Genomic DNA, 17,357 nt, shown 5'->3' with positions numbered 1-17,357 from the left:
GCCAGGGATTGCCTTGGTGTGCAGCTGGACACCTGGGCTTGAGAAAGCAAGGTCTCTTTCCAGACACTTGGCACCATCGTCACCCAGTGGCTGTCTCAAGGGGACGAGAGAAATGCACAGCATCTCTTGCTGCCCTGCAGTGCTGCTGTCCTACGCCCTTGGGGGTCTGCGGGATAGAAAAAGGGATGGATTTTGACCCAAAACCCAGCTCCTTTCTATCAAAAGGATCACGTCCTCCTGTCTTTCTTGTATTTGGCTATGACTTTAGGAATCCCTGCAATCCCTGCAGCTGTGTCCCCTGCCAGCTTCTTGTGTGCCCCAAGCATCCTCGCTTGCAGGGCAGTAGAAGATGCAGAAAAGGCCTTGCCTTAGTGGAAGCACTGCCCTGCAGGAGCTCCAACATCCCTCTCAGCAGCACGCTGTAGTCCCCAAATGCCCCCGAAAGGGCACATTTCAGCTACTGGGAAGGAAATGAGCTCGCTCAAGGTGAGCTACCCGCTCAAGGCCCAGGTGTCTGTGAGGCAGTGTTGGCAAGGAGTCCTGTTGTGTGAGTCCATTCTTTGTGGGTGCTCCGTCCCCACAAGGCTTGCTTTTCAAGGCCCAGGAGAGTCTTGTGGGCACTGGCCTGGGGTCCCAGGCTGAGCCAGCTGCTGGCTGGCAATCAGGGAGGCTCGCTCGTCTTGGCTTGGGTTTGCGTGGCCAGGCTGTGGGAGCGGGGGGCTGCAGGGGTGTCCTCTGTGAGGAGAATGCAGCAGCTGCCCCATGGGAGCTCAGGGCCCCTTCCAGGAGGCTCCTTCCAAGAGGGACCCACCCGCTGCTGCCCAGAACACAGAGCAAAAGGATGATGTTTGCGCCTGGGGGAGAGCCCATCTAAGAAAGGGAACAAAAGCTGCTGCCCAGCAGCGTGTGGCTCAGGGAGGAGTGAGAAAGCTCTGTGCAGCCCCCAAGGTCCGTGCAGCAGGAGGCAGGAGGTGCTCCAGGCTCCCAGCAGCAGTTCCCCTGCGGCCTGTGCAGGGAGAGGCCCCTGGTGGAGCAGGCTGTCCCCCTGCAGCCCATGGGTCCCCCGTGGAGCAGATCTTCACGCTGCAGCCCCCCTGCGGGTGGAGGAGCCCCCAGTGGAGCAGGTGGCTGTGGCCTGGAGGAGGCCGCGGCCTGTGGAGAGCCCCCGCAGGAGCAGGCCCCGGGCTGGACTGGAACAGGCTGTGCTGAGCCTGCTTTGCCCGTGACGCTCCTTGTGGAGTGATCTCCCTGTCCTTCTGGCAGCCCTTGAGCCCTTGCCAGCCTCTTTTCTCCCCTTGGCGTTGGAGGAGGGGCAGGGAGAGAGCGCTTGTGCTGGAGCTCAGCTGCCCAGCTGAGGAAAACCACCACGGCTCTGTCTTCCCGCTGCTGCAGCACGCTGGTAGCAGCCAGCACCGTCTGTTCTTCGAGCCTCAGCAAGCCCACAGCATCTTCCCAGAAGGGATCCCTTTCCTTCACGCCTCCAGAGGCTGAGGGCTTGTGCCCTGTTTGCAAGCGCTTTCTCAGTGCCCCCTTCCCCAGAGAAGGATCCCAGCTGCTTGGCTTCCCTGCCCTCTGCTGCCAGGCTCCCGCAGCTGCTATCCCAGCAGCGCAGCAGCCAGCTGACAATGTGCTCGCCTGGAGGACAGCTGCAATCTTGTCCCATGGCTCGCAGCTCGCCCAGGGATGGGGATCACCTGCTTCCTGCTGCTTTTCTATCTAATCTCCTTTCCAACAGCCTCCTGTGCCCTGGGATGGCCCTACCTTGGGGTAGGCTGCCTCGCCTTCCTCTTGCTCCTTCCCCTTCTTGGGAGGACTTTCTGCCCTTCTGAAACGAGATGACTTCTGCATGCATTCCTTCCCCTTGTGTGTATTGGTGCCTGAGACAGCAACGGGGTTGTCCCCGGAGCCAGCTGTAGGGCCTGTGCCAGGCTTGGAGGGGCTGCAGGGAACATGCCAGGGGCTGGAGGGGCTGCAGGGAACATGCCAGGGGCTGGAGGGGCCGCAGGGTGTGTGACAAGGCTTTGAGGGGCCTCAGGTCCTGCCGCAGTGGTTGAAGTCGATGCAGGGAACATCAGAGTTGTTGGAGGGGCTGCAGGTAAAATGCCAGGGCTTGCAGCAGCTGCAGGCTGCGTCACAGCTTTGCATCAGGTCAAGACGCATTTTCCTAGAACCATACATTTCCTCCTGAAGGGGCTGAAGAGCATGGAATGGTCTTCAAAATGCACAGAGCAGACCCCAGCAAATGTAGAGCTGCTGCTAGCAAGTAGGTAACTTTATTGTTCCTGTTGTTAATTTTGTTTCACAACAACAGATGCAAATATGTATCTTGAATGAGGGCAAAGGTGACCTTGGATCTGAAGCACACAGGCGTTCGCTAGTGTCCCCCCATCCGGAGTGAATCCAGAACGACTCGGAAGGAAAAATAAAATCCAAACCAGTGCGTTGTGATAAAGAGAGTTTAATAGGGTAGAAAAGGAATAAAAACCAACAAAATAATAAATAATGATACTTACAGTTTATAAGATATTAATATATAAAAATATTTAATGCTATTAAATACTTATAATTTTATAATAATAAAACAATGCCATACTGTACAACACAGTCAATAAAGTGGATTTAATTAAATAAATAAGAAAACCAACAAATTAAATGAAAATTTAAAAATTTAAATTTAATACAAATAAAACCCATTTGTCCCATTCCAATGAATTGCTATCCCCATCATCACTTCCCATCCCACTGATCATTTGCTGTCCCCAAAACCTCCCAGTTCTTATCCCCTTGGCATGCCAGTGCAAGAAGAAGTGCTCTGCAGGCAGAGGCCTTGCTGAGTGACCACCTAAGGAGAGGAATTTAATCCAGAAGGCAGGAAAGAAGAGCAATGCCCCGAAAGAAGAAGCAAGTCTTGTCTCTCAGCCCTTTGGTGTCCCAAGCAGCAGTTGCCATGGCCAAGCTTTCCCAGCCCAGCTGCTGCCAGCATCTCCCCAGCTTGCCATTGCCACCTTCCTGGGTGAGGCGCGCGCGCATTTGCCATTGGCGCTGTTGCCATCCCTGTGAGTGGCAAGCCCATCCCCTAGCTCCAGCACGAGAGAGGGGAGAGGGCGAGAGGGGCAAGGGCTGAGGAGCGTGGCTGAAGCTGGAGCAGGTGCCTGCAGAGGTCTCTGTGCCTGCCTGGGTGCTGCGGGGGCCGTCGAGGAGAAGCCCGAGGTCGGTCACGGGTAGCTGGAGCCTGGCACTGTCGGCGGGGCGCTGGGCATGCTGCTGGGGCTGCTGGAGGTGGGCTGCGGCTGCACACAGGCCAGCTGGCACGCTGGCCCCAGCGCCTTGGCCCTGGCCCCCAGCGGCTGCAAAGTCTCGCTGGGGGTCTTTGTCCCCGGCTGCTGGCGCTGCAGCGTCCTGGCCCCGCTGGCCTGGGGACAGAGCCTGTCCTGGGGCCGCACGGCACGGGGCTCCCCACTCGGAGTCTCCGGCAGCAGCCGCGCTCTGCGGGGAGGTGGCGCCGCTGCTCCTTGCCCCCCTGCAGCCCCCGGGCTTCGCGCTCTCTTGCTGGGTGCCGTGGTGCTGTTGATCGCCAGCTGCTGCCCGCTGCTGCCTGCTTCCCTGCTGCTGCCAGCCACCGTGCTGCTGCCACCCGTCTTCCCCTGGCACGGTCTCTTGCGGCCTTGGCCAGCCTGGCCCAGCAGCGTCTTCCTCTCCTTGCCGGGGGGGTTCTCTGTCGTCGGCCTCCTGTGCTGGCAGCTCTGCGCTGTCCCGGGGGTGCTGCTGGGCGCAGGGCGCTTGGCCCCCCGCTTGGTGCCGGTGGACGCAGGGGCAGGCGGGGGGCTCTTGAGGGGACCCAGGGGGCGTTTGGGCAGGGGTCTCCTATGGTCAGTGCGGCCCTTGGGGTTGGGGCGTTTCTTGGGGGAACTCGGGGGGGATTTGGGCTGGGGTCTACTAAGGGCACTGCGGCCCTTGGGGTTGGGGCGGGTCTTGAGGGAACGCTGGGGGGGTTGGGGCAGGGGTCTACTAAGGGCACTGAGGAGCTGGGTGTCAGGGAGGCTCCTGGGGGGACTCAGGGGTGGACTGGGTAGGGGGCTCCTAAGCGCACTGGGCAGGGGACTGGCTGCAGGGCTGAGCGGGGGGCTCACTGCTGGCACGACGGGGGACTGCAGCGACAGCCCACCCTCAAGCTTCTCGGGGCGCAGCCCAGGGGTTGAGGGGACCTCACCGAGGGCTCCTGTGGCTTCCAGTCCCTGCGTGCTCGGCTCCTCGATGTCCTCGCAGAGGTCGGGCAGCTGCGAGAGGAAGCGGCTGAGGGCAGGACTGCTGGGCAAATCGGGGAAGGCGTCCTGGGGCTCCACGGCATCGAGCCAGCTGAGCAGCTCCTCCATGCCGGGGATGGGGATGTCCAGGTCGGCCAGGAGCTCGTCCTGCATGTGCTGCAGCTGCTGGCTGTCCCCTGCCAGCTCTGGAAAGGCCTCGGCAAAGGCATCAGGGCCCAGCTCGGGCAGCTGCGGGGGCTCCTCAGGCACCTGCGGGGCTGTCGCCGCTGAGGACGAAGCAAGAAAATCCCCCAAGACGGGCGATGTCAGCTTTCCCATGGCCCCTGGGTGTGGGGCGCCCAGCGGCCGGCTGGGCCAGCCCCAAACTCACCGTCAGGCGTCGCCGTCTGGGTGCTGGCGGTCCTTGGAGCCTGGGCAGGCTTGGGGGCAGTGGGGCCGGGCAGCGGGGGCCCCTGGTCCTCACTGAGCCCCACGGCGTGCAAGCAGGGCTCCGGCAGCTGCCCCCGGCTGCTGCTCAGGGTGCGGGGCGTGGGGAGCGCCTGCCCCCGCAGCGGAGGCCCCGGGACGAGGGGTGGCGGGGGGTTGCGCTGGGCGGGGGCCTGCAACAGGCAGGTGCCTGCGGGGTGCAGGAGCTCCCCATGGAGCACGGCCCTGGGCCCCAGCCCCAGCGCATGGTGGGGTACCAGTGTCCCCGTCACCATGGGCTGTCCCCACTGATGGACGGGGGCACAGGGAGGAGCGGTGTGGGGGAGCTGCCCCCCGGCGGGGAGCTGCACCAGCTGCAGCTGGTGCCCCATGGTTGGGAGCTGCACCAGCTGCAGGTTTTGCTCCACAGCGGGGAGCTGCACCAGCTGCAGGTTTTGCCCCACAGCGGGGAGCTGCACCAGCTGCAGCTGGTGCCCCACAGCGGGGAGCTGCCCCACAGCAGGGAGCTGCCCCCCGGCGGGGAGCTGCCCAAGCTGCAGGTGGTGCCCCTGGGCTGGGAGGTGCCCCCCAGGTGGCAGCTGCACCCCGGCGGGGAGCTGCAGCACCTGCCCCTGGACCCCCGGCACCACGTGCCAGACGGTGGCCTGGGGCAGCACGGAGGGGAGGGTGGGTACCTGCGGGGGCTGCAAGGGCAGCGCCGTCGCTCCGGGGAGGGAGGGCAGCAGCCAGGCAGCCACCGTTGGCGGCACGGCTGGGACGACGAAGGGGGAGTTTTGCGTCTGCGCAAGCCGCGGAAGCCGTCTGGGGAAACCCTCTGTGGGAAAAAGGCCGCTGGGCTGAGCTCTGGGGCGCTGGGCTCGCCAGCAGGGCCGCAGCCCCGGGAGGAGCGGGAGCCGGCTGCTGGACCTGCCATGGTGGCTGGAGAGTGGGGCGGTTGCTTGGGGAACCCGGGCAACGGGGGTTCCGTCCCAACGGCTCACCAGCCCCTCGTCGACATCTTGGGGAGGACTGCCGGCTTTGGACCCAAGCAGGCTGCCCAGCGCAAGACTTGGCCATGTTCATTAGAACATTACTAGCCTCTAAGCCTCATGGCATCACCTTCCATCTTGACTGCTGAACCTCCTTGCTCCCTACTATCTTCTTTGCCAAGATACAGCTGTCCGTCCACATTTACTTTTCCTACTTGGCTGGACTGAATTTAAGAAGGGAGCTTGCAACTCTTCCTCTTGTTTGCCACTTCATCATCAAACCAAATGAAAACCATTTGCCTTTAACCTCTTTATTTCAGGCCTTCTTTCCTAGTGGCCATTCAAAACTGGGAAAAAAATAGTCTACCAAGTCGGGTTTTTTTTTGATTTGATAATAAATCTGCAGACTGTTAAGTCATCAAGCACTTCAAGACTGTTTGAAATAATCTCGAGATTAATATAAAAGGAATTCCTCACACACGCTGCAGCCGCTTACCTTTAGTATAGTCGTTGGATGCGATGGAGCAGTATTTCTTGCTTTCGCCTGCACTGGAAGTCTTCCCTTCCTTGTAAGGTTGTTTACTGCTCTCACTTCTGCATTACTGACATGAAGAGCCATCTGGAGGATGGCATTCTTCCTTCTTCTCCCGCGTTATCTTCTGGAAACGAGGATCTAAGTGTTCCAAGGAGCCTTTTGCTTTCCTGGTGTTTCTCCTTTTTCTTCTTTTTCTTCTCCTTTTTCTTCTTTTTCTTACGCTTGCGATTGGCATTGTCAAAGCGGAGCGCACAGAAACACAAATCATGAAGTCTGAAAGAAACATGCAAGATAAAAAGGGAAAAAAAGATGTGGCACTTGTTGCCTATATGAAACCTGATTTATTTTACCACAGGTGATGATTTGCAGCATGTCAGCTATTTTGTGGTGCTTTGTGCACACGCAACTTACTTTAGATGCAGCAAACTTAAGCCGTCAGATTGAAGGACCATAGGTCCTGGTTTGTACACAGATCATTAACAATGGCTAGCTCTGGAATATGTGCAAGCAGAAAAAATCTTTTAACCTAATCTGGAATGGTGTACAGATGTGATTCGAACTATGTGGTCCAAAGCTAGTGCTCTGACACAATTCAGCAAGAGCTTTCCTGTCTTCACTGATCAACCTAACAACATGATCCCCAGCCAGCTGGTGCTATCTAAATAACTTAGAAACTACCAGAAAAAAAAAAAAAAAAAAAAAAAAAAAAAAAAAAAAAAAAGGAAGACATGAGAAGCACCCAGAAAAGAATTAGGATAAAAAATGCGGAGTATGCTGGAATCCTTGCTTACTTGGAATCCTTCTCTCCATCTTTATCCTTAGACTTCTTTTTCTTCCAGAACTTGTGATATTTTTGCATTTTTTTCACCACCTACAAGCTCCTTTTCTATCTTTCTGTCTTTCCTTTCTATTTCACTTTCACTACCTTCTGCACGGGTATATTTTCTTTTTCTGTTTCCTTCTGTTTCATTTTTCTGGCGACAGTTCTCCAAATGAGCTGACACAGGTGGAAGCGCATGTCTTTCACGAGAATGTCTTCTGGAATGTTGCTGAGGTACCGAGCAACGATGCAAGTCTGCTCGGGGTGTGCTAAAGCGACGTACATCTTCCTCTCTCAAGAGGGAACCGTGAGGCCATCCGCTTTTGTAATGATAATGCTTATGTGACCTGCTGTAGTAAGTTGCAGTCAATCTGTCAAAGGCTGAATCGCCGTGAGAGAACTTTCTCTCTCTACTGTCTCCTGTCGCATGAGGTGAATAGTAATCCTTGTAATAGCCACATCTTTCCCATCTCCGTGCTTCGTCTCGATAGTATCTTTCTCTGCTCCAACTTCTTTCCCCTTTGGATCGGTAGTACCTATTGCTACCTTGTTCTGATCTTCCTCCGCTGCCAGATCTGTACTTTGAATATTTGACTGCTCTTCTGCCATTCTCAGGGCTGTTTCTTTCACGAGGGAAAGATCTGTACCTGCTTCCCTCCCAGTACTCCTGCTTGTGACTCTTTTGCTCAACAAATTCCACGCTCTGAGAACACCTCCTCTTGCTGGAAGGACCTGCTTTTTGACTCTCCTTCTCTTCACTAGGAGCATGTTCCCTCTTTCTTTGGTAATGCTCTTTCTCAGTGGTTTTAGTCTTGTCCTTTGTATCTTGGCGTCTATCTGCAATAGCTAAGGAAGAAAGATTGTTAGAGCTACATTCAGTGTCAGACTTGAGAGAGGAAGTTTGCCGCAATTTCTCACCAGGCTCAGAAGACTCTTTGCCGGACAAAACATTTTCTTTTGAAATGAGGTCACGTTCTTTTGATCTTCTTGCTTTCTCCTTGTCTCCACCGTCATCACATTGGTACTGGGCGAGGTATTCATCATTCCCAGGAGATTTCGGAGGTTCCGCAACACTGCATAAAATAAAAACCCATTTCTCACTTCTGCTGAAGGACGTGAATATTAAGAGTAAAACCTTCCAACGTCGAGCAAACAAACAAAAACCTCCGGACTACAGGAACCCTCGCAAAGATATGCCATTTAGAAACCTCTCCTGTGATTAAGACACCTTCTTCAGCTCCCAGAGAAAGTGCTTTTTCCCCTCTTGCTTCTGAAGCCATTGCACTAAAAAAGCAAACGCATCTGTCTCCTTCCACCTGCTGCTCTGAGAAAAAAGGCATAGGGGCGAGCGGGGAACAGCCAGTGTTTCTCCAGACAGTGGAGAAAAATGGAAAAACATTCTATAAAGGAACACAAGTTCTCCTTGAGGCACCAACCTGCATCAGAGTGATATGCTCAGTGCTGATCATTAGTTCTGTTCGTGACACTGGACACACAGTATGGAATTGTACTAATTTAAATCCTTCCATTAAATACTATTAGTAGACAGATAAAACTGTAACGAACTTCCATAAAGTCTTGTCTTAATCAGACTGTGCTCATTTTACCTCATTTCCTCTGACAAGCTGTTCAGCTGGCTGGCTCTGAAGGACTCCGTGATGACTTCTCGATTGACTGAAGGCATAGCTCCAGGCATCTGCAATTAAAACGCACAAGTCAGCAGACAAAAAAATACTATTTGTAGTAGTACTGAGGACTAGTCTTGTCAGAATGTCTCCATTAAATGGTAAGCAAGACCGCTGTCAGTTGTATGCATTATCTACACTTCAAAGGTAACCCCAACTCACCCCCCAAAATCTACTTTATGAAACTTAGGAATTTTTATCTCAGCTGAGCTTAAGTTGACAAGTTCTAATGTAAGCTCAGGTCTGCAAATTCTAAGGGGATAATACCACAAAGCCTTACGATCACATGTGTGCTGTGTTTTCTCAGTATTTCACCTGAATTAGGAACACAATAAACACTCCCGAATACATCGTAGGTGAGAAATTCTCGATGGAGCAAATCTATGTTTCAAGCGATCCATTTGTTTTAGAAAAGAACATCTCAGAAGGTTTAACAGGTTCAACTCGGCAAGTGGAATCATCAAGTTTCAGTCCGTTTTCTTTAGATTCATTAACTAACCTAATAGCACCATTTAGTGAATCTGTTTTTGGCAGCTCATGCTGGGATCTTCCTTTGTCAGCATTCTGACAGGAAGAATCGGAATGCTGCAATGTACGGACTACCTTTCCAACCAAAATTCCATTAGAGGACATTGCATTGCATTTCAAATTCCTTTGAAATAAGCCCTTTGACTCCTCCTCAGATTTTCCTGAAGATTCTGCACCATAAGGGACTGTGTTATCAGAGCTGAGTTTAGGATTTTCATTCACTGTTGGCTCCACAAAAATTTCATCAGAAACTTTTTTGTTTGTTTGCATTTGCTTCATTTGCATTACCGAATTTGTAATTGTGGATGAAGGAACAGCCTGGTAGAGATCTTCATCCTCCACAGCACTGCTAAGACAGTCAGGCTGTGACACAGTCTGACGAGCAGGCAATTTATTGTGAATACTGATGGTGATCTTCTGTTTTCTTGACGTATCAGTCATTGAAGGCCTGGTAATTGCCTGGTTTTGAACACAGGCCATTGGTGGTGCTGAAGATGGCCTTTTTAGGGTGACACCAGTGGTCTTTGTGTCCTCTTTTATGGATCCATTTCCATTTAAACGGCTTGAATTCTGTATTTAAAAAGAAGAAATTGCAAGATGGATTAACGCAAACACTGCATGTAACATTTTGAAACACAAAACTCTCCTACTGAGTGTTTCTACAAATGGTCTTAACACCTAAAAAGATGCTTAAAACCAAACAAAAAACCCCACACCAAACCCCAAACCCACTAGCAGTTTGGTGCCGTTATCTGCCCTCCCGCTTCCCTGAATTACCTTAATCATATGAGGAAGAAGTCGTGGTCCCAGAAATCCAGCCTGCTTACTATTAGCCCCCTGCTGACCAGGAGGGAATGAACAGGGATAAGATGGTGCTGGCAAGTAAAACGCACGTTCTCCAAGTGTCAAATCATAGCGCCTTCAGAAAAGAGCAGTGATCGTAGTTTAGTTTTTCTTTCAGCCTACTCTTGGATTAAATCCCATCCTATCATTTTAGAGGAACAGCTCATACGATATGGAAGCCTTCTCTACAGAAGGCTTCGCCAAGACTACAAACTGAAAAGTAGAGAACAGTCTTCCTACTAAGACTATCACTTGCAGAGCAATAATTCATTCTTACACCACAGATGACCTTCATTTCTCTCCTTCTCTAAAGTAGCCAGCTACAGATAACACATAGATAGCAATTTACACAAGTGCTGCAGTTTAAGGCCAAGCAACAAAAGATAATAAACGACACAGAGAATTTCAGGTTAGACAGAACTGAATTAGACAAATAATAATCTTCTCCCGGGATAGCAAGAAAAACACTTGCAAAACAGAAAAATATCAATAACAGGAAAGTAAATCTCTTCTGAACACATTTTAAGATTTGTTATTACCTGATATAAAAAAGTATGTAAGCTTGCTGACCAAGAACTCTTTTAATGTCAGTATGCACTACTTTAGCATCATTCATCTGATACCAAAGTCCATTACCAGCCTGCAAATAAAGACGATTTCTTTAGGTGAATTGCACGTTTTCCACTTGAAATCACGGATAGGAACAAAATACACACATGTCAAATAAAAATATAATGAAATCTTTTTCCCTAGAAACAGTAGCTGCTAGTCATGCTTTAATTGGTTTGCCAGCACAACCTTTACCCTGTTAGAAATGCTGTTGACTTCTACCTTTACATAGCATATATAGTGTCCTGAGTGACAGCTGACACCGTGATGTACCAGCACCGCGTATAAGGCATAGAGCAGTGGTTCTCCCATTGACTGCGACATGTAGGCTCTCAGGTCCAAATACTCCGGATATTTCACCTCCTAAAGAGACATCAAGAAGATAGAAAAATTATCCCAGAGTACTTCATGGACTAGCCAGAGAAAAACACTTCCAAAAAACACAGACTAGAATTGATTTCTAGAATATATTTCTCGAATATATTTCTGATTCACTACAAATAAGTCTTCCCATAAACAACGGTTAAGACTAGAAGTTGCAGAGAACTGTTTCCTGATGAATCAGCCTTCTCAGAGGAAAGCATATGCTTCTTGTCAAGCGGGAACTTTATTGATATTAAGAGAAAGAATAAGCCATAGTCGTTAGTCTACAATTATTGTCTGAAAATATTAACAACTTTCAGCTTTGGGGGATGTCCCATTACACAATGATATAGTTGCATTACAGTGGTAAATATACCTTGTTGATCTTTCCACCTGTGAAATCTGCAAATCTTTTCAGTGATATTGTGAGAACCTTGGAAGAACGGTGTATGGTAAACCTCTTGGATGCAGGAACCATCTTTTTACACCTTAAAACCAAGCAGAGATAAGTGTTTGAAGGCATCTTCTTTTTTCGCCCCCAAAACAAACTCCTTTTAATGTCTCACGCATGCCTATGCTATTTGAATGATATTTACTTGCATAATAGGTTGGTCTTTTTTCTTTTCATAAACCCATGCACTGCATGTCAGGTTTGTTAATACAGAGAAGAAGGTCAATTTTCCCAACAACTCAGAGCATAGCGGGAACAGGAATCTCTCACAAAAGGGTATGACCAGGTTGGATGGCAAGGTACCATTTCTTGGTCTACAAAAGTGGCTATTTGAACTCCAATCCTGGAAACATTCTTTCAGCTTTCAAGGGAAATACAAATACTGAAAGCGGAATGAGAGAGCCTTGGTCCCCAGGGCTAGAAATTGCAAATAATCTCCAACATAGGTCGACTATCAACATCAAAAATACAACAGAAGCACATGGTCATTCTACAGGAGGGAGACATTTAACAGTAGGAAGTCTTCATGTACTGAGCTTGTCTGGAAAGACACTGAAACCATCTGCCATCCTTTGAAACAAAATAGTTCAGTTTGACACATTGCCCGCTCCAAGGTAGGACCTACGGTGTAAGCAGTGAAAATTAGCCACTAGCCCAGAGAACAACGGAAACTGGGCAGTTTACATCAAGAAAAGTACTGTCGAGAGCTAATAAATAGAAAGAACAAAAGTAGCTCTTTTTGAATTCTGATGGCAAAATACAAGCCAGAGAATTGCAAACCCATAGGGAATGCCTATGAACAAGACTTCCCCCCTCCAAGGAAACAAAAATCCAAGTCTTTTATAAACTTCCACAAAACTTGTAAGTAGATCCAAAGTTTAGAGGTAGTCCAACAGAGTCATGCAACATAGAAAACTGACATCTAGGATTAAGACCTAATTCGTCAAAATCTTACTCGCTACATTTATAGCAATTCTCTCCATCCAGCTCTTCAGGTTTCACAAAGAGTTCCAGAGCTCTGCTAACAGACGAAACCGCCTAGAGCAGCGAGAAAGAAGAGCGCAAAGTCACCGTAATTCAGAATTCCAGAGACATACTAGTAGTTTATAAGAGAATCTTACTAACATACTCAAGCGATCTACTAGGAGCACTGTGAAGAAGGAGGCAGAAAGAGCATGCTCAGCATTGACCTCACCTGGAAGGCATTTGACTTTGGAACAAATACTTTTCCAGTAGCCTAGACAGCATCTACAGTGTACTTTGTCATCAATACTGGGGACAAATTCATCAGTCTAACAATTAGATGTATATTGAGGTAGAACAACAAAGACGTATGACAGCATTATAATTTTTGCAGAAAGAGAATTCTTTCCCCTTAAACCCAATGCAAATGTGGAGACTATTTACATGGGTTCCACGGAAGGACAAAGTCCAATCCACTTCCTTAGCACCACCAAGCTCTTACGTTTTAACATTATATGTGGTTTGGCTTTTTAAGTTAAACAAGTTTAATTTAGAAAGTTATGCATGTACTTAAACATCATGAATTATATTTAGAAAACATCTTACCTTTATATCCAAAGTGATATCAAGAAATGCCTCATACGTATCCGAAACTGCTTTGCAATTCAAGCACTTCACTGGAAACAAAATATAAATGCTTAACATTATGTGAAGGAGACTAACTGTCCAAATTCAAGTTGTTGACAGATACTACTTTAGACAAACTACAGACTGCTTTACTACCGACAAAAGACACAGATCAGTTCTAAGGACAGGAATATTTTTTCAAGTACCTCTCGATCTTAGAAATCCTCCAAATATTTGATGAATGACGGTGGTAGCTTGAGAAGATCTGTCCAATCTGGAAATAAATTATAATCAGACCTCAGAAGATTTAAGGCACAGAATTAACTCTTCAAAGAGTTTGATGAAAACCAAGGATGATGTAGACTTGCGTTGCTGATAGTAAATAAGGCACTAAAAGGTGCTAGAGATCATTTTTGAGAGTAAATAAAGGACTAGAAGGTGCTAGAGAATGTATGAAAGTGAACTTGTTTATGCTTACTCGGTGCTTCCGTTCAAGCACGCTTCCTGCATAGCATCAACAGTATAGCGCAAGAACTCGTGTGCGTCTTCTTGACTGCCAAAACGGAAATGTTGTCCTATTCCTAAATAAGAAGATGATAGTATTGACCTCATTTAAAAATGAAATCATTCTTGTATTTCTAAAATCTCTCTTCATTGGAGTGTTAAAACCACTTAGACACATCAAATAATTATTTGAAGATTACAAGCTATCGAAAAGAAACACATCTGAAGCCACTTACGACTGAGATTACTGATAACATGTGTAGGCTCGATGGCATCAACAGTGCAACGCAGGGCCTGGTTAATGTGAGTCTCCATCGTGCACATCATGCAAAAATCTTGTTCACGACCTGAAGAGTGAAAGAGCAAAGCATCCCAGTCCAGCGAAATATCCATACCTACAAACATCTAAGTACAATTTAAACTATAGATACAATATCCACTCTCCTTGCTACATTCTATTCTCCCAAGATGCCAATGTCCCAACAGTCTTGTAACATTTCATTTCACACAACTTGACAGAAGAAAAATATCCACTAAGCCTGTATTCAAATGCATTTTGTGATGAGAAATCTAAAAGACTACTGCAAAGTCGCAGTTGTAAAGGCTGACAGGAATGTGAACTCCACAGGCTGCAAAATGTATTACTCTCTAAAATTACTACCAAATGCATTACTGTCCAATGCACTTCATTATTCCCATGAAGCAATAAATGATCCTTTAATAAACAAACAAACAAACAAACAAACAAATAACTAACTAAATAAATAAAACATGGTGCATTAATTGCACTCCATATGCTATTCGGAGCCCACTGCTAATACAGTGCTCAAAGCCAGCTGCTACAGGTAAAATCAGGCAAATAAGCTTATCTCACAGAATCACTGCTGTTCTTTCACCTTCAGAGCTATCCAACAGATTCAAAATACTGTTAGAAAGTACTCACATGACTGGCTGTGCTCAAGAGAAAGCATGTAATTGGCAAGTGGGGGTGTGTAGGTCAAACACTGTAGAGTAGCATTAAGAAAACATGTGTTGCCAAGATTGTACAGGCCAACTCCAACACTTTGTGTTTCTCGCCAATCCATACAAATCTTCTCAGGTGGAAAAAGAATGCTCTGTGGCGGAGCAATTCCATCATTAACGACTGCAAGAAAGTTAAATTTAAAAAGAGATCTTGTTTGTTTGTTTCGAAGAAAGGTATTTAAAAAAATACTATTCTGCAGGAGCACCTAGAGGAGCTAGCTACAATCCAAACCAGAAAAACTTATTGCAGACAGCTTTAATACCACCAAATTCAAATTGGCTGGTCAACACAATGTTTTGGGGGAAAAAAAAAAAAAAACAAAAACAACTTTAGTCAACCATTTTAGTTTTTCTAAGGCAAGGCTAACTGCCATTCTGTTTGTAGCACCTAATGCCAAGTTCCTCTCCATCTATAATCTTTAACCTGATTAACTCAACTACTGTTTTTTTCCTTATTATAACTTAAACCACAAACTTAGACTTGAAATTATACGGTAAAAACGTAAAAACTAGGAACTAGGAATGACGGTACCCCTACAGATACCAGATTTTTTCCTGAGCAATGTTATCCTTCAAAAAACCTGTGAAAAATGGAAGCTGTGAATAGCAACAATCAAACACTTTTCTCTGCAAAACAGAAAAGACATGGAGGAATCTGTGCATTACAAAAAGCTCCCCATATTTCTCTGTTGACTGTAAATATATCAAAATTAATTTCTGTAACATCAGTCACTTCAGTTGCCTTAGGGGATTCGCTTTTCAAGTCTTTGTTCACAGTAGTCCCCTTCTCTATCAGTGCAACAAGTAAGAACTGCATTTTCTACTTTTGCTTTGAAGACAATGGAGGCAGGATAAAACGCACACTTACTTAGATCTCTTGGGGCAAAAGCCTTAGATTTTTCAGATGATCTACAGTAAATAGCACCTCCACGTCCTAGGGCCACAGAGACTTGGCTTGAATCTTCTGCAGGCACTATCCGGCCCCAGTTGGCGGTGCGTGACATCAGTATTTTAGGACTTGGTTTCTTGGATTTGCCAGACCGCCTTGAAGAGGGCTTTTTAGGCTTTGAAGATTTGGGCTTCTTAGCTACGGTCATTGTTCACATCTGCGACAGAGACAGAAGTTCTGGTTGACGTAAGACTATCAAGAAGCACTCCAAGAAGAAAAGAGTAACAGAAGTCCTGTCACTTAATCTCAAAGAAACAGCCTTAAGAACTAAATCGCTGGTATGAATGATTTAAAAAGAATCCCCAAACTAAACACACAAAGTGAAAATTTCCATCTAAACTCTATCAGTATTACTTTTCGCTTCTGCAGAACTAGTGGCTGATGCCATTTCTTTCCCTTCCGTAGGATTTTAATCCATTACAACTCTGGAGTCTTTTTAATATAAAAATGTAGAAGACATTCTCTGAGGGGAATCAGTTATTTATTGATTTCCGGAGTTGCGCAATTATCTGTTAATTAGTACCTATGATCTAATAGATAATTGTTGCAATTATCTATTGCTGGCATTAGTAACGGAACACTATTACTTCACTGCCTGCGTTTTTCTGTTTCGTCTGCACAAAGGTACCCAGAACTCACTGCTACTTTTCTTCTGTCTTTCCAGGGCTCGCCCTCTACCTCACTGTCTACTGCACCAGTCATGAGGGGTTTGTTGTGATTCTATAATGAGCCTAGCTTTTAAATACACCTTTCATGGGCGTCACTTGGTGATAGCAAGTTAATTTGTGAGGGCTCCTCAGTATACATCATGCGGTCGCTTTTTCCAGGTGAAAAAGCGGAGCTGTAAGTGGCAGTACACCAAAGCCCTGGCATGCTGAGATCCAAGAGGAGAGATGTTTGGCCCTCCTTTTCACTCCTGGGAACCATATACCTCAAAACCCACAGAGGATGGGCTATATCTCAGAGAAATCTTGGGAAAGGAGAGCATGAAGAGCATGTTTGCAAATTCATTTCTCCCTGGGCTTCTTCTGCTTCTCCAAGAAAGACGAGTTTGAATATAACTTTGGCAGCAGTACTTCTGGTGTTTTACTCCTACCACATTTAAAACTCCTACGACAAACTGAAAAGTTAGACTAAAAAGCAGCTCTTTCCGTTCTCCTTTCTAAAGTTGCACGCTTTCCTCATGCAAAACAACAGGGGAATGTAAGCTAGAAACGGAAATGCTGAATGTAAAACAAAACAAAACAAACCTCAGCCCTCCAGGACAAAAGCCAATAACTGCTACAAAGTCCTTTTTAAAATGCTGATTAGGTTTCAAGGTGATACCGCTTTAAATAAGCGTAGTTGTGTGTCCATAGGCAGAAGCTGAATAATGACAGGATGAACTTCTATACTTCATGTTTTGTTACTGTCTTACTGTAGCACACAGGGACTTGTTACCTTTAGGGAAACCACTAACCTCATGGAGGGTTTAAAACATAAGCTAGTTTGTTATACCAAAATGACGGAGAGAACAAAGCATAAAGTGCTTTCAGATTTCTAGCACGCCTTGATTGCTGTCCATTAAACTTCAGACACGTTAAACAAAACACAGTAAATAAGAAAACTCCTAGTCCCACAGCTGGCAAATTGTGTGCAGAGGTTGTAATTAGAACTTTTTTGCCTTGACGTTTTACATTTAAAATTGATTTTAAATCCATTCTATACACACTTTCCATTCCTGAAAAAACAATACACAAACCTGACAAATGCATTTACATGAGAAATGAAGTCGTCCTTGTCCGATTGGAAGACTAAG

At 47.4% G+C, this 17,357-nt stretch overlaps 1 pseudogene across 1 annotated transcript; it reads right to left on the bottom strand.

The window, feature by feature from the left end:
• Positions 1 to 6,981: 6,981 nt before the first annotated feature.
• Positions 6,982 to 17,357, bottom strand: LOC311428382 (ubiquitin carboxyl-terminal hydrolase 42-like; annotated as a pseudogene). Its single transcript has 14 exons — positions 17,318 to 17,357; positions 15,479 to 15,716; positions 14,531 to 14,731; positions 13,824 to 13,934; positions 13,562 to 13,664; positions 13,290 to 13,357; positions 13,063 to 13,133; positions 12,449 to 12,531; positions 11,419 to 11,530; positions 10,902 to 11,042; positions 10,610 to 10,710; positions 10,005 to 10,146; positions 9,105 to 9,797; positions 6,982 to 7,852 (listed from the first exon to the last, which is right to left on the bottom strand). The product of its transcript is annotated as a ubiquitin carboxyl-terminal hydrolase 42-like (transcript).

The sequence above is a fragment of the Aythya ferina genome (genome assembly GCF_964211825.1).
Source record: "Aythya ferina genome assembly, contig: HAP1_SCAFFOLD_149, whole genome shotgun sequence".
NCBI lineage: Eukaryota > Metazoa > Chordata > Aves > Anseriformes > Anatidae > Aythya > Aythya ferina.
This window is presented reverse-complemented; position numbering and strand designations above follow the sequence as displayed.